Raw genomic sequence first — 12,441 nt, 5'->3', positions numbered from 1 at the left:
ATTTACAACCGCTCCCCAGCACTCACATTACTGCCTGAGCTCTGCCTCCTGTAAGATTAGGGGTGGCATTAGATTCTCATAGGAGCACTTGAATCATCCCATAGATCATCCTCCAAGCTCCATGGAAAAACTATCTTCCAGAAAGCTGATCTCCGGTGCCAGAAAGGTTGGGGACCTCTGCCTTAGATATCCAGTTGGAGGTGACAAGCAGGCAGTCGGATATAAAAGGCTGGAAAACATGTTGTTGCCAGAGGTATAAATTGGGAATGGGTCAGTATTTAGATGGTAAGTAATCTGCCTGTGGTGTTGGAAACCTGGGTTCGATCCCTGGGTTGGGAAGATCCTCTGGAGAAGGGAATGGCTACCCACTGCAGTAGGTAGATTCTCCATTTTGACTGGAGAATCCCATGGGCAGAGGAGCCTGGTGGGCCACAGCCCATAGCATTGTGAAGAGGCAAACATGACTGAGCGACTTTCATTTTCTACAAAGACCATAGTCACTAGACTGGATGAAAACTCTAAGTGCGAGTGTGGAGGGAAGAGAGACGTGGCCCACTGCCTGAGCAGCATTCGGCAGCAGACAACTAGAAGGAGCAGGAGGCAGGGAGGAGAGAAGCCTGGAGGCTGTGGGTCCTTCGTTCCCCCTTGCTTCTCTCCCTCCAGCTCTCACTCTCCTTCTTCACTTTCCACCTCTCTCAGCCTTACCTCCTTTAGCCTCACGTCCTTCAGCCTCACTCTTAGATACTAACAAAGACGTTTTCTATCAGAGTGCACAAGCCAAAACAGATATTCACCAGCTAAACCCTATCCTTTTAATTGGGTGATTCTTTTTAAAAGGCACACAGATCGCTCTTAGGTGCATTAGTTATACTATGTGGATCAGCCAGAACAAGTTACTCAGCTCTGTGTGTTCCACCGACCTGCCTGCCGAGTAGTATTGAAGATGTTCTCATTAGTGTTGCCGTTGTTATTGTTCAGGGAGGCTTCAGCCCTCAGTGCACCCTCCCTCCTGCCTTCTCCCACTCCACCCCCTGATCCAGAGGCCAACAAATGCTCACATCATTTCACTTTGGTCCAGCTGCCAGGCTGGGGAACAGATGTTGTATTGTTAACACCAAGAAGAGAACAAACAGCCCCGCTCCTCTGTGTTCTCCCACCTCCCCCTCCATCCCCATTTTAGTTCCCTGGTGAAAATGGGCAAACAGTTGTTGGGGGGAGGCGAGGATGGGGCTCCAAGTGAGTAATGCCATCCTCCCCAGCCAAGGCTGAGTCCCAGCCGGAGGCGCACAGAGCGTTCTGTCTGGCCCTGTTTACAGCAGACACGAGTTCAATCAGCTGAGAGGCTGGCTCGTGGCTGGTGACGTGAAGATACTCACACTGAGCAGGGCATTGAGAGAAAGAAGACAATGACCCTCTTCTACGTGTAGCCCCAGTAACCCATCTACCTGCATTTGATGAGCAAAAGCTGTGCCCAAAAGACAATCCCAAGGAAATGATTTCCTAGCTGAGGTCTATCTCTGTGTCTGCTCATTTCTCCTTTAGAAACTTCTAAGAGGTGGAGGGACCTGAACCATTTCTTTTCTGGAGACTAGAGGTTTACAGTCTCCTGATTTTTTTTTTTTTTCATTCTTTTGTAGGCCATTTCCTCAGGTTCAGGGACGTGGTGGGGTGCAGGGGTGGAATAAACATGGACTATTGAGGGCCAAGCCTAGAGATGAAGGAGGGCATGGAATTGAGGAGGCCAAGTACGGGGCAAAAAGGTGTGCAGGGCCATGACGACCAGGCTAAGTAGTTGGAACTTCCTTGAAGTTACTAAATGGCAATGAACAGATTTTTGACAAGAGAGTGATGTACAGGAAGCAGATATTTCCTCTGTGAAGGATGGATGGGAAGGAAGATCTGGTTAAGAGGTTGCTCTAAGAATCTGGGTATCAGACAGCAAAGACCCCAAGATTCCATTAGAGTTGGCTCAGCTGTTGTCAATGAGGTGAAATCAACAGGGCTTAGGAACCAATTGGGTGTAGAGAAGGGATGGCTGAGGAGAGGGGATGGCTGAGGATGACTATGGTTATAGTGAGAATGTACTGGTTCTCAGCCCTGAAAAGGTTATGCCCATCCAGCCTCCTGTATACATCATTCAAAATAAAGTAGATGTAAGGAAGTGGGATGGAGAAGGAAATGACTACCCACTCCAGTATTCTTGCCTGGGAAATCCCATCACAGAGCTTGGCGGGCTATAGTCCACAGGGTCGCAAAGAGTTGAACACAACTTAGTGACTGAACAACAGCAAGGAAGAAGGGAAGGAAAGTTGGGATAAATTGGGAGATTGGGATCGACATATATACACTATTGATATTGTGTATAAAGTAGCTGGGCTTCCCAGGTGGCTCAGTGGTGAAGAATCCACCTGCCAATGCAGGAGATGTGGGTTTGATCCCTAGGTCAGGAAGATCCCCCAGAGAAGGAAATGGCAACCCACTCCAGTATTCTTGCCTGAGAAATCTCATGAATGGAGGAGATTGGCAGGCTGTGGTCCATGGGAGTCGGACATGACTTAGCGACTAAACAACAGCAACATAAAATAAATAACTAATGAGAACTGATATAGCTCAGGGAACCCTATTCAGTGCTCTGTGGTGACCTAAATGGAAAGGAAATTCAAAAAAGAAGGGAATATACATATACATATAGCTGATTGACTTTGTTGTACAGCAGAAGCTGATACAGCATTGTAAAGCAACACAACATTGTAAAGCAACTGTTCTGTTGTTATTTTGTGACTAAGTCATGTCCAACTCTGTGACCCCATGGACTGTAGCCCACCAGGCTCCTCCGTCCATGGGATTCTCCAGGCAAGAATACTGGAGTGGGTTGCTATTCCCTTCTCCAGGGGAGCTTCCTGACCCAGGGATAGAACCCACATCTATCTCCTGCACTGGAGAATCCTCCTCGGTGGATTCTTTACCACCGAGCCACCGGAAGCAACTATACTTCAATAAAAATTAATTAAAAAATGTTTTTAAAGTAAGTGTAAGGAATTTCAAGAAGTTTGTTTTATTCTAGAATGGCTTACTTGACACTTTTTTAAAAGCACTGAACACTTTCCAAATAATTCTTTGGCACCCTGTTTTCTTGGTATTTCAAGCACGTACCTTTTCATGCTTGTTGGACAAGCCAACATGGGAGAGAGTTGCGAAAATTCATGTTTGGGCCACTAGGTGGATGGCACGCCTCTCACAAAGAACAGTGAAGCAGGAAGAGGAGAAGCAGGAGCAGAGTGGGGCTGATGAGCTCAGCCTTGGGCTTGTGAGTGTGAAGTATCAATGGAGACAGACACTGCCAGAAGGCAGCTGATTAGATGAGTCTGGAGCGGAGATGGTAGAACTGGGCGTCATCAGCACTCATGGGGCAGAGGTTGGGGCAGAGTCATGGGAGAGGGTAAGGTCATTCAGGGTGAATGTGTGGAGAGAGAGGGAAGAGAGCCTGGAATAAAACCTGCAAGAAACTGGCATTTTAGGAATTGTGCAGGAAAAGGAGTCTGATGAGGAGTATCTAGGAAGATGAAAGAAAATTCAGGAGGCAGTAGAGCCTCAAAAGGCTAAGGAACAAAATAGATTCAAGAAGTAAGAAATAATCAATAGCATCAAATGCTGTAGCCTGATACAAGTCAGATAGGAGGATGAAAGCACTGATTAGCATCACTGCATGTAACATCAAAGAGGTCCCTGTTTAATTAGGTCCCATTTGTTTATTTTCATTACTCTGGGAGGTGGGTCAAAAAAGATGTTGTTATAATTTATGTCAGAGTGTTTTTCGTATGTTTTCGTCTCTGAGTTTCATAGTGTGTGGTCTTACATTTAGGTCTTTAATCCATTTAAAGTTTGTTTTTGTGTATAGTGTCAGATAGTATTCTGATTTCTTTCTTTTATGTGTAGCTATCCCAGCACCGCTTATTGAAGAGATTGTCTTTTCTCCATGTATATTCTTTCCCTCTTTGTCATAAATTAGTGACCATAGGTGTGTGGATTTATCTCTGAGCTTTCTATGCTGTACCATTGTGTGTGATACATATATACAGTGGGGTGTTACTCAGCCGTAAAAAGGAAATTAATATGTATATTAATACATATATGTGGAATCTAGAGACATGGTGCTGATGAACCTATTAGCAGGACAGGAATAGCAAGACGGACATAGAGAACAGACAGAGGGGACGGTGGGAGGTTAGGATTGACATGTACACAGTACCATGTGTAAAGTAGCTAGCTAGCGGGCACCTGCTGTATAGCACAGGGAGCTCAACTCCGTGCTCTGTGATGACCTAGAGGGGTGGGGTAGGTGGGGGGCGGTGGGAGGGAGGTCCAAGAGGGAAAGGATATATGTATACATAAAGTTGATTCACTCTGTTGTACAGCAGAAAGTAACACAACATTGTAAAGCAATTATACTCCAATAAAAATAAAAAGAGGTCACTGTTGGTCTTATCATTGAGGGTGATTCTAAGGAGTGGTATATGTGGAAGGATGTGTGAGAAGCCAATGAAATGATAGAAAGAGGTAATGAGTTTACCCTATTAGTGGTAGCTATAGAAAAATGGAAGGTTGAGGTTGAGACAGAATTTTCTGAAAAGATGGCAGAGAACATATTAAAACCATATTTATACCTGTCAGACAAATACATCAAGACCCACCAGATTCAGGGGCAGAGTGGGAAGCTTTAATACATAAATGAATTTTAGGGGAAGACTTTTCTTTTCATCACCTATGGGCTACAGAGCATCAGCTGAGGTAATGATTTTGCGTGGCTTGAATGTGGCATTCTGCAAAGTTGGACAGTCGTTTGTCAGGCATTTATTACACATGTTAGTTACATGAGCTGCTGTGGGGGATTCAGAAACAGTGAGCTCAAGAAGCTCATCGCCTTCTGGGGAGAGAAAACTACGTCAGAGGCTGTAACCTATAGTGTGAAGCACCTATTCTATTTGTCCTACGTAGTATTTTTGTAATATCAAACCATCATTTTAAAAGATCATATACAAAGCTGGATATCTGGCTCCTCTCAAAAAACTAGAAGATATATGACCCTTAACCTGCATTACTGCCAGGCCTTGGTTGACTGGAGTGAAGGTGTGACTGCCCCTTACTGAGAACACCCATTCTCTAGTTCCCTCCCTTGCTTAGGACGCTTTATTAGCTGACTCATGGAGAAGACTTCATTTACATTATCTGCCTAGCCCTTGGGAGTCATTTGTGTTTGTGACTGCCCCTGAGGACAACCCAAGTCATGCCTGAATCACTACATGCTAGAATGCCTGAGGCCAATAGCTATGTTACAGGTATTCAGGAAAGGAAGAAATAAGAAGAATTAAATAATTAAGCAAAGCTTCTCAGATTTGGTCTTGACAGGTATGTAGGATAAAAATAGGTGGTTGATGAATAAATGATTGGTTGGATGAAAGAGAGCAAAGCATTTCCCTTGGGTTCCAGGATGGACTTGGTGCATGTGCATGGCGTGCCGTAGCTGGAACTGAGGGAGCACAGATCTGGCACTTTTCCTTTAAAATATGAAAACTTATTTTCAGAGCAGGAAGAAGAAATTTTAATTGAAGACAGTGGTATCTGTAATTTCTCCATTCTCATCTGACTGTCTCCTTGTAGACAACTTCCTGGTCAACAGCAATGATCCTGTAGAGATATTGCAATGTGCTGCTCACTTGAGAGTTAAACAGAAAGGTCATGTAACATTAGGATTTTACATCTATATAGTCCACTCTTGCTTGGCACAGTTGCTTCAGTCTCAGTTCCCTGGGTAGTCGTAACATCCAAATCACCTTTCTTTTAATCTTTTCCATTGTTTGTGCCCACCCCCAAAGAGGGTGCTCTTCAGGCTCAGTGAGCCGCAGTTCCAACCTTGCATCCAGTTTCAAGTTTTGGACAGCATTTGAAACGACCTCAAAAGGATAATCACTTATTAATCCCTTTGATGATTTCTAAAGTTTAAGAATGAAAGAAAGAAAAGTCACCCTAAATCAAAGGGAAAAGCACTGAATCATGCTACTTCAGTGACCCTTGTTTCAAGGATCTGGCCTTTGCACTGAATTTTCTGCATTCTGAATATGACCAGCTGTGTGTGAAAAAGCCTGCTTGTCACTTGATGACCATAAAATGTAGCCTACCAAATTGACAAACCTCACTCTTAAATAAGAGCAGACAATCAGATGCTTAAGGAAGCCCTCCGACATGAAAGATAAAGATAACAACAGTAATAAAGCAACTTGGAGAAGCAGAGGCAGTGCAGAAAGCAGAAAATTACCATGAATATATAATCAGTGCCTTCAGAGACGTGAGGGAAAGTTTATATCCATGAAACAAGATTAAGATGCAAAAACAACAGCAAAAAAAAAAAAAAAACATGAAAATAAGAAAAAGTGCTAGAGAACTAAAGATACAGTAAACTCCTTGGAAAATGTAAAAAAAAGGAAAACCAACTTCCAAAAGGTAAGAGAAAAAGTGTAAAAAGTGTACAGTGATGGATAAGAAGATTTTTTTTTTAAGTTAGGGAATCAATCCAGGCAGTTATTTTTCTGAACAATTATAGTTCCAGAAAGAAAAAAAAAGGAAAAATAATAGAGAAGAAATTATCAAAGACATGTTATAAGAAATAGAGGAATAAAGAAAAGCTTATATGTAAAAAAGTTACAAAGAAATGGGAAATAAGAATAGCAATAAACTTCTCAACATCACACTAGACAAAGCTAGGAGACAAAAAAAAAATTTTTTTGAAGGAAAATGATTTTCAACTATTCCCAACTAAAGGTCTTAATTAAGTGTGAGCACAGAATAGACATTTTCATATGAGCATGATTTCAAAGCACTGCCTATAGAATTCCTATGCATAGGAATTCTTGGTGAATGTGCCCCACCAAAAGGAGGGTGTAAACCAAGAAAGGAAGGCATGGGATCCAGGAAACAGGAGATGCAACAGAAGAGAAAGATGAAGGGAATTTTTGGAATGACTATGAAGGAATTCCCTTGTGGTCAATTTTGCAGTGAGCCTGGAAACAAGCCCAAAGAGGAGCTGGAGGACAGAGACTCTTGGAGGAAGAGCGACAGGAAAAAATGAAGTTAGACACATGGCAGGCTTCAAGACGAATGCGGAAAAAAAAAAAGACGAATGCGGAATTATCTCCCTCCTCCACCGACACCTGGTTTGACCACGTGGAAATTTATGTACAGTGAATGTTGAATGGTGTAGGGAAATTTAGCCATAGATACAAATATAATTGAAGAAGGAGGAGAGGAAGAGGAAGTGGAGAAGGAGGAAAGAGGAAGAAGAGGAGGAGGAGGAAGTAGGCTATAATGAGTTACCTGAAAAAGCAAAAGGTTGAAATCATAGTCCTTAGGCTTGGCATGCACAATCTTTCAGTGATGATAATAACCTAAACCCTGAATATTGTTTTTTTTTTAATTCTCTGTTGGAAGAATTGGACACACTAGAGAAAGAAAAGAGGGTATGAGAGATCTAATACCTCATTTACAGTAAAATTTTAAAAATAAATCATTAATCAAGTGACAGCAGAATTAGCGTACTACATTAAAATTAAGAAGTACATATCATAAGAAAGAGCTGAAAGGCTTGAATGCAATTGCCTCTAGGGAGCCGGATGTGGGGGAGGTAGTCAGGAGGCCACTGGACTGCTGGGTTGATAAGTATCTAGCATGTTTGACTTGTTTCAACTCAGGGTCTGCCTATGTTGCTTTGATTAAATTTTAAATTATTATGGGAAATAAATAGTAGCCCTAAGACAGTTTTAGAATAGCTGTGCACCTACCAAGATGAGTGCTTGGGAAGATAATGACTCACTTAGATTCATCAGTTGTGCGTCTTATCGAACAGTTACCAGCCTGGAGTTACAGCTTCATGCACAGTCCCCCATGCAAACACTTGCCCAGTGTGCTTAGGCAACAGCTGCTCCTGCTAGTCCTTGTTTTGGGAAGAAGGAAAGTGGATGAGTTAGACAAAAATAGCTGTCTGTGTGGGAAGAGATATTTTTACCTTCATCTTTAAGCCTGCTCCGTGTACAGCTACTATGACAGAACACTGAATGTTGAACAGTATTGAAGCCAACAACTGGTTCCCAGCCTCTTTCTGAGATATCCAGGCAAATATAGAGAAAAACAGAATGAAATATGCCAAGTTGCTGAAATTTATAGTATCCTTTTCGAGTAAAAACTGTCAGGTTGCTAGTCAGAAAAAAACACTCTACCCGAGGTGTTAGAATGCTTCACACTGAAAAGTTAAGTGTTAGAAAGGAACTTAGAAATCATCCAACTCAGCTATCCCCGGAGACTCAGAGAGGCAGAGATTGTCCAAAGCTACCCAGCTTACTTGTTTGAAAACAAGACCCAGAACCCTCTATGAGACTCCATACTGCCTACCTCAGAGTTTGACTTGTAGCCTTCAGATAGATAAATAGATACAGATTGTAGAGCAAGGTCGGGATCCAAATACGATTGTAATTCTAAAACTTGGGATCTTTCTGCCACTCCAAACTGCCTCACAGAGCAACAACAATAAAAGGAGAGCTATAAAACCCCAACAAATCAGCAGCTTATCTCTGTGCCTGAACTGCCAGCTTTTAGGGTTTAAGCGGTCCATTCATTCAACAATGACTTATTGAGCACTTACTGTGTCCTGAGTGGTTTCCAGATAGAGGTGGCTAGTGGACAGGTGGATGCTGGGGTTTGAGGTGAGAGATTTCAGAGTCATCGACAAGTTAGGTGGCGATCACTGTCACGCTGAAGAATGAGATTGCCTGGGGAGAATGAGAACACTGAAGAGAGAAGATGCCCAAGACAGGATCCTAAGGAACAACCAGCCCGAGGACAGAAAGAGTAAAGGAGTAAACAAGGAGTACCTGGAGCCTCCGCCTATCTCTGAGTGTAGGTTTTTGTGTCTTACATGCCTTAACTTGTTGCTTGTTTTTCTCCTGAGTGTTAAATTTGTGTCATAAGTATGTGTAGCCAAGGCTTGAAACGATAGAAGGAAGGACTTGGGAGGATTTAAGAGTGAACAAAGACATTCATGAACCTGGAGAAGTTCGTGGAACCAGTTCTGGACTTCCTGTGGAGGAGTAAGCTTCAGCCCACTCTGCCCCGGTCCTCGCACTGCTGCCACGAGCATGGGCCCCGGGGAAACCTGGGGAGGACAGGTGTTTCCTGGAAGGGTCAGTGGAAGGCCATCCCCCCTCGTCCAGATGGGCCTGGTCCAGATCAGAGCATGTGCTGCTCAGAGCCATGTGGTATAAAGGTTGCATAAACATGTGCTTGCTCTGTGATGAGGACAAGGACCAAGGAGACTGGACATGACCAGAAAGGTTATCATATGCTGAAAACAAAGGGGAAAAGGCCTAGACATGCACCTTTCGTCTAGTTAAGTGTATTTCTCAGAGAAATGTCATTTTAGAAAAAAATAGGGATTCTAAGTAGGAAAGTGTTGAGTTGGCCTAAAAGGGGTATTGGTTGTTAGTTTTTGATTAGGCCAAGATCCAGGAGATTTTATGAGCAAGAAGTTCCAGATCTCCTCTCCCATGTCCTAATTACATAGGCCCTCCCTGGAGGCTCTCCCTAGCTGGGCCTTCATACCCAAAGGGAATTGAGAGAGCTGGAAAACACTGCAGTGGAGAAGAAAGAGCCAGGTTTTAGAGCTTTGCAGCCTAAGTTTTAACCCTGACTTTAATAATGGATCAATGTGGCCTTGTGAGATTTATGTAAAGTCCATGGGTCTTGGTTTTTTCATCTGAAAATGGGAATGGCACTTACCTCAAAGGATCTAGTGAGATAGTAGAAAGTCTTCAGAAAGACACTGAACTGAACTGAACCAGTGGGTACTCAACCAGTGCTTCTTTACCTCCTACGTCCTTGTGTTCATTTCCCCTTGAAAGCTACCCTTGATTGGGCAAGATAACTCTTAATAATCTTGGCTTCCCTTCAATTCCTTGCAATTTAGACACATTTTCCAGATAGTCAACAATTTCAGGATGTTACCGTCATGTCAACAACCTATTGCATCCTGAGCACTGCATGCATCAGTCATTGGATGTGAGCCAACATGCTTTGGAAACTCTCAGCTGTTCACTCTGTTCTTTGAGAAAGCATTGCATTTCTGTCTATCATTAGAGGTAGTGGAAGTGTGATAAGAGGCCTTGTTTTCCATCATCTTTAAATTCCCAGGATGGCTCAAGTGCCTCAATTAAAGAGAATCTCTCCCATCCCCACCCCACACACACTGTAATTCACACAGCTAGGGCTTCCCACGTGGCTCAGAGGTTAAAGCAGCTACCTGCAATGCGGGAGGCCTGGGTTCAATCCCTGGGTCAGGAAGATCCCCTGGAGAAGGAAATAGCAACCCACTCCAATATTCTTGCCTGGAGAATGTCACAGATGGAGGAGCCTGGTGGGCTATAGTCCACGGGGTCGCAGAGAGTCGGACACGACTGAGCGACTTCACTTCACTTTCAAGCTGCTGCTACTGGTCAGCATTGATGAGATTTCCCTATTTTGCTGCTGTGACTCACCAGCCATGGGTACCATCTTTTCTGGTCTCTCTTTCTGGCATATAAGTAGTTCCTCATTTGTATTTCTTTCCCTGAAGTTCATGCCCGCAAGCACCTCCAGCAACTTAGATAAATTTAACTCTTCTCAGGAACTTCTGCTGACTTGGTTCCATGACTGCTGAAGGTTTGACTGCTTCCCAGAAAGATTTGGGGCTGACTCGCCTCACTTGGAGATCTCATCTGGTTCTGTTGACTGCTGTGTCACCTGCATAATTGGTCATCTGAGTCACCTCAGGCCACCCAGTTTGAGAACCAACCAGTTTGTGCTCTTGGAAGCTGAAGTCCTTCATTCCTGCTTCTGACCCCTTGGAACTCCTTCCCTGTTTTTCTTCTTGCTCTGAACAGCCTGTGGCTACTGCTCTTAGCTATCATGGTCACTTCCCATTAGGGCTGAGAAAACAACTAGGCTTCTTGGCTCTCTTCTCCAGAAGCAGAAACCTCAGGTTCCATTACCAGGATCCAGCAGAGAGAAGTGTACTGAGCAGATGCTCATTTAATGCTTATATGTATTTTCACTGGACAAACACTAGCTCTTCTAACTAAACAACAAAGAGGCTAGACTCAAACTTCCTTGTGAGTGAGTGAAGTTGCTCAGTCGTGTCCGACTTTTTGGGACCCCATGGACTGCAGCCTACCAGGCTCCTCCGTCCATGGGGTTTTCCAGGCCAGAGTACTGGAGTGGGTTGCTATTTCCTTCTCCAGGGGATTTCCCAACCCAGGGATCAAACCCAGGTCTCCCACATTGCAGGCAGAGTTTTTACCAGCTGAGCCACTAGGGAAACCAAAGAATACTGAAGTGAGTAGCCTATCCCTTCTCCAGCAGATCTTCCCGACCTAGGACTTGAACCATGGTCTCCTGCATTTCAGGCAGATTCTTTACCTACTGAGCTATCAGGGAAGTCCCCAGACTCCCTTGGTCAGCCACTAAATGGAAGAGAAATGTATCCCAAGGCCATAGTGTTAGACACCTCATTTTCAAGGGTCCAAAATAAAGCTCATGGATCACATTGAGTAGGTTTGCGTTGGATCTTAAAGGATGGGAAAGATTTGAATAGATACAGTGGAGAGGGAAGGACTTGTTAGGGGGAAAACACAGTGCAAACATAGAAAGCATAGACCAGAGGAGAGAACTGGCGCAGGGCACATGTGTGTATGTGACTCGCGGGTGTTCACAAAGAGCTAGTGTTTGTCCAGTGAAAATACGTATAAGGAAAGGAAGAAAGAAAAAGTGGGCTGAGGTTAGTCACTATCTGTTGGGCCTTGGGTGCTAGGCTTTGACCCACTCAACCAACCAGCTGCAGACCTGCCCCCACCGCTGCCCACTCCAACCTCCCAATGGCATAAACGAGCTCCAGCTGGGAAAGGGAGATTTTGTCCTTGCTCCTTACAGGAACAACTAGAATGGCCTCTTTCCGGTCTCGTATCCACCCACACTCCAGTTTAGCTGCCCTTGTTTCGTGGAAAACCAAGTTTAAGAAGTGTCTGTAGAACCAAAGTAGTCTACTCCAGAGAAATTCATGAGCATGCATCATGGTAAGGGTCTCTAGTAGTGTCTGGGGCGCCAAATACTCATCTGAGGACTCTACCACTTGGTGATGATCAGGGCTATGGAAGACTACGTCTTCAGGAGGTAATGAGATGAAGGAACAGCTGTGCCCTGCGTAGATGAGGAACCCACGCACTCCTGATTGGCCATTGTTCTGGCAAGAGGATGGGACCAGTGACCCTGGTGTCACCGTTGCCATCTTGGCTGGTCCACAGATAAGTGAGTCAGTTCTATTTTAAGACTTTGTTCAACTGGTCACATGAAGAAATTGCTATTAAA

At 44.0% G+C, this 12,441-nt stretch overlaps 1 long non-coding RNA gene across 1 annotated transcript in view; it reads right to left on the bottom strand.

Annotated features, from left to right (window-relative positions):
• The window catches only part of LOC138991181 (uncharacterized), a 34,594-nt gene extending 23,740 nt beyond the window's left edge, over nt 1–10,854 (bottom strand). Inside the window, exons 1-2 of the long non-coding RNA XR_011467142.1 lie at nt 10,343–10,854; nt 8,690–8,816 (exon numbers count right to left, since the gene is read on the bottom strand). This is a non-coding gene — a long non-coding RNA (uncharacterized lncRNA). The remainder of the gene's footprint in view (nt 1–8,689; nt 8,817–10,342) is intronic.
• Between the last annotated feature and the right edge of the window lie 1,587 nt (nt 10,855–12,441).

This window comes from Bos mutus, chromosome 16, assembly GCF_027580195.1.
Source record: "Bos mutus isolate GX-2022 chromosome 16, NWIPB_WYAK_1.1, whole genome shotgun sequence".
Lineage (NCBI taxonomy): Eukaryota > Metazoa > Chordata > Mammalia > Artiodactyla > Bovidae > Bos > Bos mutus.
Note: the sequence above shows the minus strand (reverse complement) of the source record. Positions and strands in the feature narration are given on the sequence as shown.